Source organism: Grampus griseus (assembly GCF_964374135.1).
Source record: "Grampus griseus genome assembly, chromosome: 19".
In the NCBI taxonomy this organism is placed as follows: Eukaryota; Metazoa; Chordata; class Mammalia; order Artiodactyla; family Delphinidae; genus Grampus; species Grampus griseus.
In genome coordinates, this window is record NC_139013.1 from 36,795,987 (window position 1) to 36,815,279 (window position 19,293).

Consider the following 19,293-nt stretch of genomic DNA (forward strand, 5'->3'; position numbering starts at 1 on the left):
CTAACTTAAAACAATCTATGATAACTGGCAGCAAAGAAGGTCCCTGCAATAGACTGCCTCTGCTTGAGAACTTATGATGTAATTATTGCATGCTGCTAATATACTATCTAAACATTAAAGATACTCCTAAAATATTTGATGGTAGACTATGATTAAGACATTACACTGCAAAAAAACTTATGCAGAAGGAAATCCTAACTGACACGCTTCTGCTTTAAATATTGTGCAAACATTACAGCAGAATGAACTTTCGCAGTGGTTAGGTCAAATGCAGTTACGTCATAGTAATGGTATGTTTTGCACAATTTAAGGCTTTGGTTGATTCTTTTAGTCAGCTTCTTCCTCTGATTCTTCTTCTTCAGCAGTTTCTAGCCAGGTTAGTCACTGATTCACCTGGAACAAAGCCTTGCCTTTCCCTGGGAACTCTTGGGTTATATCTTCTTTCCAAGCCAAGAAACCTTCTTCAATAATTTCCATGTCATAGAAGTGAACAAAAAAGCAAAGTAACATGCCTTTTGGGAAGTTGCTATTGTAGCAGTGCACCTGAAGAGCACAGAGGGCACTGACTTGTAGATCAATGTGATCATGAAGGAATTTCTGCATTACTGGCTTGAAGGAAAGAAGCAGTTGTTTTTCCTGCTCTGTTCTTTGGAAGGAGCAGAGGAAGAATCTCTTTCATCACTGGTGGGTTTACTTCACTAGAAAGGTACTGTAAGAAGCTAGTCACTAAGGTGTTCACAAATCCTTTACCTACATGAAGTTTGGGAGAGATGTTATCTTTAATCCACTTATATATGGTTTGAGGAGATGATCCAACTTTATTTGCTTTAACAGTGCCTTCTCCAATTTGAGGAGTGGGAATAAGAAACTCAGTCCGTTTCCTCCCAAGATCTCCAACATGTGGTCCTTATTCTGATCAATTTCTGGGAGAATTTTCTGCATATTAACCTTGCTTTGTTGGAAAAGCTCTGTTAACCACTCTCAATCTTATAATTTAGCTAATTGCTGAAGACAAACTAAGAAGAGAGGAAAATGGGTGCCACTTTCCAGTGGTTGAGCTAGTTCTGAAATGCTCACCAGCTCCCAAATGATAGCATGGGCTTCAAACTGTGCTAAATATGATTTCACCAAGGGGATATCAATCTCCAGTTTGGGGCACTGGTCCAATGCACTCAGGAAAGACTGCATGAAGTTGTCACTTGTGGCCATCCCTTCCTGTTTGAGTAAACTGATCAAAGAACTTGCTTTTTCTTTATCTTCATCGCTTCTATCTAGTGACAGGATGATTACTTTGCTTAATATCTCAGGGAGAAAGTGTTTAGAAGCCCTCATCTCTCTTACACGATTGACAGCTTCGTTTGCATTTCCACTATTCAGATACTTGGTTACAACAGTTTTGGTTAGTTTAAGCAGTTCTTCCTTTGGTGGTGGTGGCTTTTTACTGGTCTTGGCAGGCTTTTCCTGAATAAGTGGTGGATTAGTTTTGAGACCAGCTGAGGTGTCTGTCCCAGAGGTGGTGTTTGAGTGTGTGGTGGTTGTGCACTAGAAGGAATCATAGTTATCTGGGGCTGAAGCTTTGGCACTTGATTTTTATTCATTAGGAAAGACTGAGCAGGCCTCAGGCTAATCTCATCTGCATTAAGCTGTCCTTTCTTAGAAAACTGAGGTGGCATATCCTTCAACTGTCCTTGCAGCTGGGATAAAACTCTCTGACTCTGGTTATGGTAGAGCTGGCTTAGCCCCTGGCTTTTCATAAACTTGCCTCCCATCTCCCCAAACTGTGATTGTGTGGGAGGTATGATGTGTCCCCCATGGCCACTGAAGAGTTGATTTGAACAATGACGCCCCATAGTGGGTGAAAATCTATCCTGGATAACTCCTGGACCAGTACCAATTCTGCTACCTGGCATTTGTCCAAACATATCAGCAAGTCCTCCAAGTGGGTCCCTATCCATTGTCATCCTGGGTGGCATGAACGGTTCCTCCAGAAAGAAGTCACTTCTCATCCCTTGAGCCATAGGAGCAGGAATAAACACTCCTAGATCTTTTACCGCATCTTGATGGATTTGACTGATCATCTTTGGTCCATTGTCAAGAAAAGCCTTGCGAGGAATCCAATGGTGTTCTTTCAACTCTATGGTATGCTGCAGCAGGAAACGAATCCTCACCAGCAATTCCTTACTTAACATCAAGGAGCACATTTGGGCAAAGTACTGATCCATTAAGGACTTGGCTCTTTCTTTGTCTAATCTAGGTCCCACTGTCCTCATTATCTGACAGAGGCACTCCAAATCCTCTTCCATATCTTTGAGTTGGAGTCTCTTCTTTTTTTCCAAAAGTGTTTTGGAAGGATAGATTCATAAATAAGATCAAGCTTTCCAAGTTCTCCAACGAATCTGATGTTCCCCAACATCTTGATCTTAGTAATGGCTCTCTGTTCCTCCTCCTCGGGGAGGAGGGGATTTTCACGCGTATCATAGATATCAACATTTCTGGTTCGGTTTTCAAATTCATCTTGTAATTTGGAAATTCAGAGGCGTCTGAATGTTGTGCTTTGCTTCTGTCCTGGTTGACCCTCTGCTGCTGGGCCATCGAAGTTTGGTTCATCTTCTGCCAATCGCAGACATAGCTGAGCACACAGTGAGCTATACTTCGGGCTTTGTCCACAATCAGCAGTATGATCCCTTTAAGGATGAGTTTAGACTCTACACCCACAATGAGGAGCTCAAGGCAAAGCTTGTCAAACTTCTCAGGAGTAAGCTTACTTAGTATGCCTCTTACTTTCCTGAAGATTGCATCATGTAGTTCTCTTTCATTTGCATAGTTGTTTGCTAAGGAGTTGTCACCTCGCCTAGTGTTTCCTGCAGGAATCCATTTCTGCGCGTTTTTGCCCTGGGGATTTCCCCAGGAACTCACTGTTGCCAGCAGTCTTGAGATAGTGCTGAGGTGCACCCCGGCTTCCTCCTCCGCCAGAAGAAGCACTGAAATGAGAAGTACTGCCTTCTGCAATCTCACTCTTCACTTTGGCAGCATGACAATGAAGAATCTTCGAAAGAATAATATTAATGGATGGGGTGGGAAGGGAAGGGGATGGGAGAAATGAAAAACCTTCACCGAGAACTCAGCATTTGCCACTGCAGCTGCCTCCTCAGGATCTGGTCATCGGGGACGGGGAAGAGAGGGGGAGGGGAACGGAAAAGAAAAAAGGCGGAGGGAAGGGGGAGGAAGGAGTCGCCCCTTCCAGCAATGTTATGTGATTTAAGAAGGCATTTGAGTTTCTGTAGTTTTATTTGTCTAATGAGAGGTAGGACTGGTGATTATTTCCTAAATTTGGGCCAGTCATGAAAATCTGTCCCCATAACTGATTCTTCTTTAGCCCCCTCTGCAGAGACATACACTGTTAATCAGCTTATTGTACTTTCCTTTTCCTTTCATTGTCTTTACTCCTTCCATCTGAAGTGTAGTTGTAATAAAGTCAGTCGAGCCTCCTGCAGGCTAATGTGGACTGGGAAATAATGGGTTACACCTATAAGGCCTCTCTAGCTTGCAAATGATAAGAATCCGTAGTGACTATCCAGTCCATCCAACATTAAAATAGAAATCTAATAGTATAAAATGGTTGTAAAGATAACCCAATGTCCCAGGCAAGGATTTAAAACGCTTTAAGTAGAGTTGATTTACAATGTTGTGTTAGTTTCTGGTATATGGAAAAGTGATTCAGATATACATAAACACACACACATACATATATGATTCATATATATATACACACACATACATATTCATATATATTTTCTTTTTCATATTCTTTTCCATTATGGCTTATTACAGGATATTAAATATGGTTCCCTGTGCTATACAGTAGAACCTTGTTTAAAAAGCCTTTTTTAAAAAGCAGATGTTAACCCTCAAGAGGGAGCCATCTACAACTCAGTATAAAGGACTTTTGCCACAATAACCCTTTGTTCTGGACAAAAGTCTGATATGTTCACTGATTTCTACAATCAAAAGATGACTACATGGTGAAATTAGGCTGATTTTCCTTACTGAGGCCCAATGGTCAGTAAGTGGCCAGAATGGCCAGCAGGGATATGGAGATCCTATGGGTCACAGGCAGGAGTGGAGGTACCACCAAATTGCAGCTCAGATTATCACCAAGAGAAAAGTTAATGGCTTTTAATCAAGAAAGCCAAGATAAGTGGGCTTTCAAAGAAAGGGAAGCAAGAAATTGGAGACCTGTGGAGGACATAAAACAAAGGGGAGTAGCTGGAGAAGGATTACTGTGCACATTTCATATTTAACACTCGATAATGCCTCTGCCTGTGGGTAAAAGCTAAATAAATTAGAAAATGTTAGTAGGATTTACCATGCATCATGCAAATAAAAAGGTTGGAATTCAGTCTGATGTGAGTTACTTTGAATTCTGAAACCACAATTTAATAGCTGCGTGCTCTTTGTCTGCTTACTTAAGCTTGATAAGCTTCCACAGTCTCTACTTCTAAAGTAACAGGGAAATGCCTACGGTACAGATTTCTTTTGGCTTTCTTTGAATTACTAAATGGCACAGAACAGATCTAAATAATGCTATTTCTCTTTTCTGCCCCCCTCTTTCTTTCATCTGAATGGCACTGTCTTTGTACAATTCTGTAGTTAGCATGATCAAACCTTCTTCAGATTTCACACTGCACACTTAGGAATACAAACCAAATTAAAGAGAAGAATGTGACAAAATTGCAATGGTGAGTTGTGTGTGTGTGTGTGTCTTGTAAAAGTTGAAGGTATTGATTAAAAAGTCTCCATTTCTTAAATTATTTCTGGCTCAATTTTCTAGACTTTCAGGTACTTTTAAGATCTTTTTATTCTTAGGAATAAAACATTCATTTTTGCATACAAATAACTAGCTGGAGATAGAAGAATAGAGAAATATACTCAGCAGGAATTAGTAACTTTAAGATAGTAATGAGCATAACATAACTATGTTCATCACTTTCATATACACTGCCTTCTTACACACCCACAATAATCAGGTGAGATAGGTAATTACTAGTCATACTTCACAGACAGAGATCATAAGACTCATCTTAAGGCCACAGAGCAAAAAGTTGCAGGCTCTCTAAATCTCACCTTTTCATATAATATTGCTGCTGCCAAATGCAACAATATTTTCTTGTGTAAAAAGATCACATTTTAATTTCCCCTGATGTTACGAAAACACAAGTACTAGAGAGGAATGTGGTTGACATTAAAACCACTGAAAACAAACTAAGCACTCTTTTTACGGAATCTTTCCAATTTAGGAAAGCCCATAACTATAAACAAAGAAAGTACCATACAGAAGAGAATGAGATAACAGTTACTATCTAGGAAATATTATCCAAAGTCTACGTGAATAGGCCTTCAGTCCCAGACATTTAAAGTCTACTAGTTGTGGGCCTAACAGCAGTATACCCAAATGATAGAGTATCCAGGACAGTATGATGATACTTGCTTTAAGAGAAGTCATTTCCAAATCACTGAACCTTGAACAATGAAAGGTGAGCACTACTGGCATACCTGTTAGACTGAACAAACCCAGAACACAGTATACATGGATCAGACCTTTGCTATCTATAAATATTACATAAGCATTCAGTATTGGACAGCTCTGGGCTTTCTGAGTATAGGCATTGTTCTTCAAGATAGGCATATGTAATACCATGTAGTATACAGAAAAAAAAATTAATTGGGAAAGGAAGACCTTAATCCCAGCTGATTAATTCTCTCTGAAAAGTTATCTATGGTCTCTGAACTGTCATTTACCTGAGATCAAAATCTCTGACCTGCCTACATCACAGAATACTTAGGAATTATCATAGAACTAAAATACCCCATATTGTGTAAAGAACAGACAGATTATAAGGAGGTGTTATTCTCAAAACAAATTTAAAACTTCCTGTTGTTTCAATCCATCTAGCTTATTATATGTGAAACTTCTTTTAAATACTAATTTTATTATATTTATTTTTTTAAATATGGAGCTCATGAATTACTTTTTTAATTAATATTTTTATAAAGCACGCTCTTATTAGTTATCTATTTTATACATATTATAATGTATGTATGCCAATTCCAATCTCCCCATTCATCCCACCACCACCAAGCCGCACCCCACTTTCCCCCATTTCTGTCCATACTTTTGTTCTCTACATCAGTGTCTCTATTTCTGCCTTGAAAACTGGATCATCTGTACCATTTTTCTAGATTCCACATATATGCATTAATATACGATATGTGTTTTTCTCTTTCTGACTTAGTTCACTCTGTAGGACAGTCTCTAGGTACATCCACGTCTCTGCAGATGACCAATTTCGTCCCTTTTATGGCTGAGTAATATTTCATTTTATATATGTAGCACATCTTCTTTATCCATTTGTCTTTTGATGGGCATTTAGGTTGCTTCCATGACCTGGTTATTGAAAATAGTGCTGCAATGAACATTGGGGTGCATGTGTCTTTTTGAATTATGGTTTTCTCTGTGTATATGCCCAGTCGTGGGATTGCTGGGTCATATGACAATTCTATTTTTAGTTTTTTAAAAACCCTCCATAATGTTCTCCAGAGTAGCTGTATCAATTTATATTCCCACCAACAGTGTAGGAGGGTTACCTTTTCTCCACACCCTCTCCAGCATTTGTGGTTTGTAGATTTTCTGATGATGCCCATTCTAACCGGGGTGAGGTGATACCTCATTGTAGTGTTCATTTGCATTTCTCTAATAATTAGTGTTGTTGAGCATCTTTTCATGTGCCTCTTGGCCATCTGTATGTCTTCTTTGGAGAAATGCCTATCTAGGTCTTCTGCCCATTTTTTGATTGGTTTGTTTGTTTTTTTAATATTGAGCTGCATTTGCTGTTTATATATTTTGGAGATTAATCCTTTGTCCGTTGATTCGTTTGCAAATATTTTCTCCCATTCTGAGGGTTGTCTTTTTTGCTTTGTTTATAGTCTCCTTTGCTGTGCAAAAGGTTTAGAGTTTCATTAGATCCCATTTGTTTATTTTTGTTGTTATTTCCATTACTCTAGGAGGTGGATAAAAAAGATATTGCTGTGATTTATGTCAAAGAGTGTTCTTTCTATGTTTTCCTCGAAGAGTTTGGTAGTGTCTGGTCTTACATTTAGGTCTTCAATACATTTTGAGTTTATTTTTATGTATGGTGTAAGGGAGTGTTCTAATTTCATTCTTTTACATGTAGCTGACCAGTTTCCCCAGCACCACTTACTGAAGAGACAGTCTTTTCTCCATTGTATATCCTTGCCTCCTTTGCCATAGATTAGTTGACCATAGGTACATGGGTTTATCTCTGGGCTTTCTATCCTGTTCCACTGATCTAGATTTCTGTTTTTCTTCCAGTACAATATTGTCTTGATTACTGTAGCTTTGTACTAGAGTCTGAAGTCCAGGGATCTAATTCATCCAGCTCCATTTTTTTCCCTCAAGATTGCTTTGCTACTAGGGGTCTCTTGTGTCTCCATATAAACTTTAAGATTTTTTGTTCTAGTTCTGTAAGAACTGCCCCTGATAATTTCATAGGGATTGCATTGAATCTGTAGATTGCTTTGGGTGGTATAGCCATTTTCACAATATTAATTCATCCAATCCAAGAACATGGTATATCTCTCGATCTGTTTGTGTCATCTTTGATTTCTTTCATCAATGTCTTATAGTTTTCTGAGTATATGTCTTTTATCTCCTTAGGTAGGTTTATTCCTAGATATTTTACTCTTTTTGTTGCAATGGTGAATGGGAGTGTTTCCTTAATTTCTCTTTCAGATTATTCATCATTAGTATATAGGAATGCAAGAGATTTCTGTATATTAATTTTGTATCCTGCAACTTTACCAAATTCATTGATAAGCTCTAGTAGTTTTCTGGTGGCATCTTTAGGATTATCTATGTATAGTATCATGTCATCCGCAAACAGTGACGGTTTTACTTCTTCTTTTACAACTTGTATTCCCTTTATTTCTTTTTCTTCTCTGACTGCCGTGGACATCCTTGTCTTGTTCCTAATCTTAGAGGAAACACTTTCAGTTTGTCACTGTTGAGAATGATGCTTGCTGTGGGTTTGTCGTATATAGTCTTTATTAGGTTGTGGTAGGTTTCCTCTAGGCCCACTTTCTGGAGAGTTTTTATCATAAATGGGTGCTGAATTTTCTCAAAAGCTTTTTCTGAATCTATTGAGATTATCATATGGTTTTTATCCTTCAATTTGTTAATATGTTGTATCACATTGATTAGTTTGCATATATTGAAGAATCCTTGCATCCCTGGGATAAATCCCACTTAACCATGGTGTATGATCCTTTTAATGTGTTGCTGGATTCTGTTTGCTAGTATGTTGTTGAGGATTCTTGCATCTATAGTCATCAGTGATATTGGTCTGTAATTTTCTTTTTCTGTAGTATGTTTGCCTGGTTTTGGTATCAGGGTGCTAGTGGCCTTGTAGAATGAGTTTGAGACTGTTCCTTCCCCTACAATTTTTTGGAAGAGTTTGAGAAGGATGGGTGTTAGCTCTTCTCTAAATGTTTCATAGAATTCCCTGTGAAGCCATCTGGTCCTGGACTTTTGATTGTTGGAAGATTTTTAACCACAGTTTCAATTTCATTACTTGTGATTGGTCTGTTCATATTTTCTATTTCTTCCTGGTTCAGTCTTGGAAGGTTATACCTTTCTAAGCACTGTCCATTTCTTCCAGGTTGTCCACTTTATTGGCTAGAGTTGCTTGTAGTAGTCTCTTAGGATGCTTTGTATTTCTGTGGTGTCTGTTGTAACTTCTATTTTTTCACTTCTAATTTTATTTATTTGAGTGCTCTCCCTCTCTTTCTTGCGAGTCTGGCTAAAGTTTATCAATTTTGTTTATCTTCTCAAAGAACCATCTTTTAGTTTTATTGATCTTTGCTATTGCTTTTCTGTTTCTATTTCATTTATTTCTGCTCTGATCTTTATGATTTCTTTCCTTCTACTAACTTTGGGTTTTGTTTGTTCTTCTTTCTCTAGTTCCTTTAGGTGTAAGGTTAGATTGTTTATTTGAGATATTTCTTGTTTCTTGAGGTAGACTGTATTGCTATAAAATTCCTTCTCAGAACCGCTTTTGCTGCATCCCATAGGTTTTGGATCATCGTGTTTTTGTTGTCATTTGTCTTTAGGTATTTTTTGATTTCCTCTTTGATTTCTTCAGTTATCTCTTGGTTACTTAGTAATGTATTTTTTTAGCCTTCATGTGTTTTTGTTTTTTACATTTTCTTCCCTGTAATTTATTTCTAATCTCATAGCATGTGGTTGGAAGAGATGCTTGGTATGATTTCCATTTTCTTAAATTTACCGAGGCTTGATTTGTGACCCAAGATGTGATCTATCCTGAAGAATGTGCCGTGTGCACTTGAGAAGAAAGTGTAATGTGCTATTTTCGGATGGAATGTCCTATAAATATCAATTAAATCTATCTGGTCTATTGTGTCATTTAAAGCTTGTGTTTCCTCATTAATTTTCTGTCTGTATGATCTGTCCACTGGTGTGTGTGAAGTGTTAAGTCCCCCAATATTATTGTGTTATTGTCAATTTCCTCTTTTATAGCTGTTAGCATTTGCCTTATGTATTGAGGTGCTCCTATTTTGGGTGCATATATATTTATAATTTTTATTTCTTCTTCTTGGATTGATCCCTTGATCATTATGTAGTGTCCTTCCTTGTCTCTTGTAACATTCTTTATTTTAAAGCTATTTTATCTGATATGAGTATTGCTACTCCAGCTTTCTTTTTGATTTGCATTTGCATGGAATATCGTTTTCCATCCCCTCACTTTAAGTCTGTATGTGTCCCTAGGTCTGAAGTGGGTCTCTTGTAGACAGCATATATATATGGGTCTTGATTTTGTATCCATTCAGTGAGACTATGTCTTTTGGTTGGAGCATTTAACCCATTCACATTTAAGGTAATGATCAACATGTATGTTCCTACTACCATTTTCTTAATTGCTTTCGGTTTGTTTTTGTAGATCCTTTTCTTCTCTTGTGTTTCCCACATAGAGAAGTTCCTTTAGCATTTGCTGTAGAGCAGATTTGGTGCTGCTGAATTCTCTTAGCTTTTGCTTGTACATAAAGCTTTTGATTTCTCCATTGAATCTGAATGAGATCCTTGCCGGGTAGAGTAATCTTGGTTGTAGGTTCTTCCCTTTCATCACTTTAAATATATTGTGCCACTTCCTTCTGGCTTGTAGAGTTTCTGCTGAGAAGTCAGCTGTTAACCTTATGGGAGTTCCCTTGTATGTTATTTGTTGTTTTTCCCTTGTTGCTTTTAATAAATTTTCTTTGTCCTTAATTTTTGTCAGTTTGATTACTATGTGTCTCAGTGTGTTTCTCCTTGGGTTCATCTTGCCTGGGACTCTCTGAGCTTCCTGGACATGGGTGGCTATTTCTTTTCCCGTGTTAGGGAAGTTTTAAACTATAATCTTTCCAAATATTTTCTTGGGTCCTTTCTCTCTCTCTTCTCCTTCTGGGACTCCTATAATGCGAATGTTGGTGCATTTAATGTTGTCCCAGAGGTCTCTTAGTCTGTCTTCATTTCTTTTCATTCTTTTTTCTTCATTCTGTTCTGTGGCAGTGAATTCCATCATTCTGTCTTCCAGGTCACTTATGTGTTCTTCTGCTTCAGTTATTCTCCTATTGATTCCTTCTATTGTAGTTTTCATTTCAGTTATTTTATTGTTCTTCTCTATTTGTTTGTTCTTTAATTCTTCTAGGTCTTTGTTCTTTAATTCTTCTAGGTCTTTGTTAAACATTTCTTGAATCTTCTTGATCTTTGCCTCCATTCTTTTTCCTTGGTCCTGAATCATCTTCACTATCATTATTCTTTTTCTGGAAGGTTGCCTATCTCCACTTCATTTAGTTGTTTTTCTGGGGTTTTATCTTGTTCCTTCATCTGGTACATAGCCCTCTGCCTTTTCATTTTGTCTATCTTTCTGTGAATGTGGTTTTCATTCCACAGGCTGTGGGATTGTAGTTCTTCTTGCTTCTGCTGTCTGCCCTCTGGTGGATGAGGCTATCTAAGATGCTTGTGCCAGGTACCTGATGGGCGGGTCTGGTGGTGGGTAGTGCTGGGTGTTGCTCTGGTGGGCAGAGCTCAGTAAAAGTTTAATCCACTTGTCTGGTGATGGGTGGGGCTGAGTTCCCTCCCTGTTGGTTGTTTGGCTTGAGGTGACCCAGCACTGGCACCTACAGGCTCTTTGGTGGGGCTAATGGGGGGACTCCAGCCACCCCCCACCTCTGAAGGAGACCCTCCAACACTAGCAGGTACGTCTGGTTCAGTCTCCTATGGGCTCACTGCTTCTTCCCCCTGCGTCCTGATGTGCACACTACTTTCTGTGTGCACTTCAGTAGGAGAGTTTCTGTTTTCCCCAGTACTGTTGAATTCCTGCAATCAAATCCCACTAGCCTTCAAAGTCTGATTCTGTAGGAATTCCTCCTCCCGTTGCTGGAACCCCAGGTTGGGAAGCCTGATGTGGGGCTCAGAACCTTCACTCCAGTGGGTGGACTTCTGTGGTATAAGTGTTCTCCAGTTTGTGAGTCACCCACCCAGCAGATGTGGGATTTGATTTTATTGTGATTGCATCCTGTTACCGTCTCATTGAAGCTTCTCCTTTGTCTTTGGATGTGGGGTATATTTTTTGGTGAGTTCCAGTGTCTTCCTGTTGAATACTGTTCAGCAGTTAGCTGTGATTCCGGTGCTCTCACAACAGGGAGTGAGTGCACGTCCTTCTACTCTGCCATCTTGAGGCAATCTCCGGAAATTTTTGTTTTTAATTGGAGTAAAATTGCTTTACAATTTTGTGTTAGTTTCTGCTGTACAATGAAGTGAATCAGCTATATGTATACTTATATATCCCCTCCCTCTTCGACCTCCCTCCCCCTCTCTCCCCCCATATAGGTCATCACCGAGCACCGAGCTGAGCTCCCTGTGCTATACAGCAGGTTCCCACTAGCTATTTATTTTACACATGGTAGTGCATTTATATAAAACTTAATCTCCCTATTTGTCCCACCTCCCCTTCCCCTCCTGTGTCCACATGTCTGTTTTCTACGTCTACATCTCTATTCCTGTCCTACAATTAGGTTCATCTATACCATTTCTCTAGATTCCACATATATGCGTTAATATATGATATTTGTTTTCCTCTTTCTGGCTTGCTTCACTTTGTATGACAGACTCTAGGTCCATCCACATCTCTATAAATGACCCCATTTCATTCCTTTTTATGGCTGAGTAATATTCCATTGTATATATGTACCATTGTTCATTCACTTAGCATATATGTCTTGAACATCTACTCCATTGCAGAAGCTGTGGTACGCCCTTGAAATTTGTTTTTAGAAAAACTGTGTTCAGTAAATAATTCTTAGTATATTTATATTTGCTGCCAAAAAAGTGCAGATACTAAGAGACATTTTTCAGGGCATCTTTTGGGTCATATGTTTAAGGTGAAGGGAGAGTGGGATGGAGAAGGAGACACTAGACCTTTGAGGATAGTGGAAAAGTTTTAATATAGTTATGGAGAATGAGAAAGCAGTAAGATAAGGGGAAGATAAACAAGGCAATGTTGCTAGATTGTTGAGGATCCATTTGGTTTTGGTAACCATTAATTTACAGTCAAATCAATACATTGCTGTGTTCCTGACTCCTATAGACCCTGCCAGTACAGTTTCAGTAAATCAGCTGCAGTACACTGTGTACAATATATGATCATATGAAGATCTTTAAGATGTCAGAGTACAGCAGTTTAATTGCAAGATGGTGAAGAGAAAGCAGATGAACTGAAGTTGTGTGATGCCAACTGTGTCGATTGCTTTAAACTTTTTTTTTTCTCTAGATTACTCACAGCAACTCCATGCTGTATGCATTGTTCCATCATTGCTACATATGATATGAAATTCAGGAGAGTTAAGCAACTGGCCCAAGGTCACAAGTGACAAGAGCCAGGAATAGCACCATATTGGCCCCTGTCCTAAATACATGCTATTTTCTCCCTCTGTACTATCTCTCTATAACGGGCATGCCTTATATTATTCTACAGAGTAAAATCCCGATGTGCACTTTGCCTCAAAATGGCAAGAACACCTATCCTCCAAAATGTTCTTTAGGAGGCAGGGCCTTATCTCTTCAAGGTCTGTGCAAATATATGGTTGATGCCTGCAGTTCTGTTCCACAAAGCATGAAGAAAGTGGGCTTAGTATGGGAGGTTTTGAAGACAGGCATTTTCTATCATTTGCCTCTGCTCTGAAAGGCCCTTGAAATGCCCTGTAGAGCACGAGATTTTGAGCATGACCACATTTTGATAGACCTGCCAGGATACATTAGCTGCAAACACTTCCTCTGGGTTGACCTACTGACCTGATTAGTGGTTTGGCTCAAAATTATCCATCTGGAAGCTGAAGCGTGTCTGCCAAACACAATGGTCAGAGTTTTGGCAGGGTTGAAATTGAGCTGTTCTTTCTAATGATGCCTTGCTAACAGGTTCATTTACCTCCTATGACCACTTCTTGAATGTTATAGTAATGTCATGCTTAGTGGGGTGGAAAACACATAAGCTTTGGAACTGAATAGACTAGAGTTTAGAGTCTGAACTGATTTAACCACTTAATAGTTTGTCAATTACAGTACCACCTTGAGGCCCAGTTTTTTAAATCTGTAAAGTGGGGACAATGATTTCTCTTGTGGAGTTGTTTTGAGCATTAGAGATAGTGCCCTGTGGTACAATTAGGAATCATTTATTGAACCTTTATTGTTGAAAGGCATTATGTCACATGCTTTAAAAGATTATCTTAGTTCATTTGGAAAATGCAACATTCCTTAAACATTATTATTATCCCAACTTCAAGAATGAAGAAATAAAGGCTAGATGGGTACACTTATTTACCTTATATGACAACCTGACAAGTAGAAAGAGTAGAATTTGGTGTTAAAAGACAGACTCCAGAATTTCTATGATTTGCCACCAGGTGTAACTGCCTCCTAATGCCATTGTTGAACTTGAAATCTCCTGGTTTGGGGGATTGGCTAGAGATCACCCACCAAAATATCAAATGACAGGGGTAAAAGTTTCAGAAAGGTTTACTAGATATATCTTATTATCATTTAGTACTCAATATTATTGTAAGAATGACAAAGAAATACATTAACTGATCTGCTGTAGTCCTCATCTGCCCTTAATTGTGCTGGGATTCCTATAGGAAGTGTACTGGAGGAATTACCAGAGCTCAGAGTGATTTACCATTCACTAGGTAAACATTTTGCAGAAGTCTCTATTGATATTCATTATCTTTAAAGTGTGTCCCTTTGGTGGTAGATGAATTAAATACGGGAAGCTGTGTTTAAAGTATACATTTTATACTGAAACAACATTTTCCAAAAGGAAACACAGACCTATCTGGGGAGTGTGTGTGTGTGTGTGTGTGCCTGCGTGTGTGCACAGGTGTGTACATTTTGTGTGGCGCTCTTGGTTTGCCTAATAAGGGAGTCTGTCTGCTAAGACTTGTCCTCTTTAAGATGTACTGTAATAAAGATTCTGCTTTGGACAAATTGAGCCAAGAATATGAACAAAATGAATAAAATATCATAGTTAATGTAGCATATTTCCAGAGGTATCAAAAGAAGCACCAAAGGCATTAAGTGACTGGAAGTATTCTCTGTAAACTTACTATAAAGAGATTTCAAGTCTAAACTCTTTTGACAATCTATCAGGAACTTACTTGACTTAACCCGCCTCTAATTTTAAGTAAATATTTTCAGTGGAGGCCAAGTATTATGTCTCCCGTTTTAAAAAAAAAAAACACATCAGGATGAAGACTTCAACTGTGTTTGGCAAATGAACACTATCTTACTCAGAAATGCACCCAGCACTGCCACTGACGTGATGCATTTATAAACTTGAACAAACCATTTAACCTAGGGCTCTGGGAATGAAGCACTTATTTGTCAATTGAGGGGTTTTAATTACATGATTGAAGGAGAAAAATTATAAAGGAAAAACAGTTTTGACGATTTGAGGCTCAGATCTCAGCACTACTGCTTCCTACATGTATCCCCATCATAAAAAAGAAAACTTTTATAATTAGAGTGATGTGAAGGTGAGTTCACATAACACATATCATGACTTGACAAAACATAAGTAATCAATAAATACCACTTCTCTTTCTTTTAATATCTCACCCTCCACAATTTCACAATTTTATAATTCTAAACCTAGGGAACCAGAAATCTTGATTTTCATGGGAAAGTCACTTAAATTCCTTGGGTTTCACTTTCAACATAAATATAATGAAGAAAATTAGATCAAGATTGTGAAAGAGGTTTCAATCCCTCTCATGCATTGGTAACGGCCTTCTGGAACATTCTGTTGAAAACTTTTAAGGCTATGTGGAGACTCTATAGGAAAAAATGCTGTTATTAATAAGTCGGCCAAGATACAGGCATGCCACATACACTCCATCCTGGGATAGTGATTTATACTACTCTCGCCAGACTTTAAAGTAAAGGGTTGTGGAACTTGTTGAAGCTTGCCACTGGAAATCGAGTTTAAAAGAAAAATGATGTATTCCTTTAGTCGTAGCAGAGTGACAAGATGATATCATAAACAGATATTAAACAAGACACATATAATGCACTGGAGCCTGTGCTAGGGTTAGTGAGAGACATAAATTTGAGAAAACATCCTGTCTTCCAAGAACAAACTACTATTTACTAAGGCTTAATTAATGGGCCTATAGATTTTTACAGGAGTCTCAGTATTAAAGCACCAGTGATGGTCATGAGTATCCTCACGCTTACAGAATAAATTTGCAAGCACACTAGAAAGAATATGTCTACTAATTATACAATTAACTATATTTAGATTTAATAAGCATTTTCACGTGCCTGACAGTGGGTTAAACTTAACACCTAATTTAACCTCACTATAAATGATGAATTAGGTAATACTGTGAATTAATGTGTTTATAAACTAAAGCTTAGAAAGGTAGAGGCATGGGTCCAAGGTCATACAGTATACATAGGAGCAAAGACTTGAAGCAAGTCCTGCTTGCCTGTAAGTTGGTTGTTTTTATACACAGTTTAAAATTCCATCTTATTAAAATGTCATGGACTGATCTGTGATAGAAGGGCATAAATATGCATCATAGCTACCCAGTCAATGGCTGAAAGAGCACTTTTCCCTCTGATTTTTTTAGCCTCTCAATAAAAATGAAACAAAGTAAAAATGTATCTCCAACATTACTTTGAAAATTTAAAATTTAACAAGAAATATATTTTAGGTATCTAAATTAGAAGTGAAAAGGAATCCAGAGAGATCTAAGCAAGTCTCTAATTTCACAACTGGGGAAAAAACAAACACAACAAAAGTAAAACTTTCAAAAGTTATCAAAAGCTAGTCAACTGGCTCTTTTTCTGAACTCCTTCAATTTCACCATACTCGACTAGACTGTTGATGAGTTCATTTACAACCTGAGTGAGAGGTGAATGCATTGAGAATTTCTAGTTCTGTAAGAACTGGGACTTATCCAGTTTCCATTCCCAGGACTTGGCACATTGGACAAAAAAAAAAAAAAAAAAAAAGCAGAACAAAGAGAAGAATTGCATAGGTCAAATTAATTTGAGTTTTGCCTTGAAGGGTGTCTGGGAAGAAAGTAAACAAAACAAACAAACAAAAACATACAATTAAAACAGCAACAAAAAAACCCTCAAAAACCACAAATAAGTTAGGGCAGAATATGTTAAAGGAGAGAAACCAAGATAGAAGCATATATGGCTATTAATATCCATGGCCACAGGAGCTGAGAGCACTCATTGTGGAGTGTACTACAAAGTGAGCCCGTGAAAATTAAAGAATTCAATGGAGAATATTAAAACAGCAGCAATACCATTAGAGCAAAGAAGTCACATTTAAAACATTGTCTGCCCCCTGGACAAGTAATCAACACAAAGACACAGCATTAATTCATCTGATAAATGAAACTGTGAGCTTCTAACTTGTCCTAGGAACGTCGCTTGGTGCTGTGTATATGATGGTGAATCAAACAGATTTATGTGCAGAGAACTTGACTGAGATCCTATCTCTACACTCATCGGGCTAGACTTTGTCTCAAATATAACAGAGATAATAAGTTTCTACAATTAGGGCCAGATTATCAGGACTGTTTACTATATAGTGAGCCCTCAGAGTTTTAAAACAGTGGTCTTGCCCAGACTAGAGTCACAGGATTGAGGCCTCACTAGTCTATACTAAGGGCCTGGGGGCCCCATCAGGAAGAGAAATCAAGGGTAAGAGATCATAAGATACTAACAATGCAGTAGTATATTTATTACTCAATTATAAAACAGTCATTCTGAGTTGTTGCTGTCATAAACTGAACTTAATGAAATGTTTCTGAGTTCTAATGTTTAATTAGAATCTGGTTCTGTATTAGTGTATGAAATGAACTTTATGCTCACATAAGGATCTCAAATAATGAGTAATCATCCCAAGGAATTGAATTCTCCATGATAAAATAAAAATGGTCATTTCAGTTATAATATGGATCTTAGATCTGGATTAGAGATCACTTTGTTCAACTCCATCATTTTACCATGAAACATCCGAAGAATATGGAAGGTAGAGGGCTTGTTTAAGGTCACATAACTACTTGGAGGGGCAAGGATCTTATTCTCCTGGTTTTCTAAATGAACTTTTCCATCAGACACCATTACATATGTCAAAACCATCACTATTTTCTCATTTTCCAAGATCAAAATGAGACATACTTTAATCCTCCATTTCCCTCTTTCCCTCTAGCTCTTCACTTGACTAATTTACTAAGAATCAAAACCATCAATGTCTCCCTCATACAGATTTTGTTCCCCCTTGTCTTAACAATATTAATAATATCAAAACAACCCTAGCTACTACTACCTCTTTTTCTCTTTAATCCAGTAAAAATACTTTTATCACTAGGGACAGGGTGGCTTCCTAAAGAAAAATGGGGCAATTCCCTGAGAATATGAGAAAAACAATCTTAGGCAGGAAAAGAACAATATTTGGAACGATAACATATTTGCAAAATCAATTTTCCTGACATACATCTCTAATCATATAATTTGCCTACTCCACAACTTTCAACATCTTCTAATTGCCAAAGAAATTAAGTTGTAATTTATCATTCTGCTATTTAAGGACTCCCCAACATTGACTGATCTATCTTTTGAGCTATTTCTCCTATTTTGCCCCGTAGCTCTAAAATCTATACTGTGATTTGACTGAGTGGTCTTCAAGTTTGTTACCCATAATGTCCAACTTTACATGTTGAACACTGAAAGTAGTCAATATTCATGCAGTTAAATAAACAGAAGAAAAGAGCTGATGATTCTGCCAGAGTTTATATCCCATTATAAATTAATACAGAAACATCATAGTTTGTTAGATTGTTTTTCAGAGTTGGTCTAGGGATGCATTGCCTCTATGTGAATAATTAGTGGTTCTCAGTTTGCAAAACTGAGGGCCAAGATCTTGATCTCAAGTTGCACCATTAGTGTGAAGAGACTCATTAGTCATAGCCTAAGGCTGCCCCTCATATTCTGCATGCCACCTTGCCCTCAGTAGGTACACAAGCATTATTAATATTTGTAGTGGTCAGGGCAATGTACTTTGCAGCTGGAAGACCAGGGTTAGAGTTTCAATTTTGATAGCCAGTAGATATGTAATGTTTGAAATGTGATCTCTGTAAGGGAAATTCTCCATAGCTGAAGAATAAAAGGTTGGACACAATTGCCTCTATGTTTTCTTTAATTCTGTAATCTTACTACAATAATTACAAATTTAAAGTAATATTCAAACTCAAACATGCTTTCTAACTGGAGAGTATTATTGGGGAAGGACCCTTGAAAAATGTCAAAACTAGCTTTCTTTTAACATGGTAATTCACTGATACAGGAATATATAAACTAGAATTGGCATATCTCTTTGGTGACACAAACCTGGTTTAAATAGAAAAATAATTACCTAACCTAACCTCTTCATGAAAAATTGTGTAGAAGAAATTAAAAGACATGGATAAAAATAACCAACATATAGTAGACATAGTAGCTTCCCCTTAACTACCTCTGCTTTCTCTCTCTCCCTCTCTCTCTTGCTCTCTTTTTCTCTGTCTAGGGATCATATATTTCACATATGAAGTATGATTTGCTATAAGATTCAAAAAGTATTTTCCTGACATAAGTGTAAGAACTCATGC

The 19,293-nt window shown here is 37.8% G+C and overlaps 1 pseudogene across 1 annotated transcript in view; it reads right to left on the bottom strand.

Moving 5' to 3' along the window:
• Nucleotides 1-257: 257 nt before the first annotated feature.
• Nucleotides 258-19,293, bottom strand: part of LOC309837350 (eukaryotic translation initiation factor 4 gamma 2-like) — a 49,679-nt pseudogene continuing 30,643 nt past the window's right edge. Inside the window, exon 2 of the transcript in view lies at nucleotides 258-3,046. The product of the transcript in view is annotated as a eukaryotic translation initiation factor 4 gamma 2-like (transcript). The remainder of the gene's footprint in view (nucleotides 3,047-19,293) is intronic.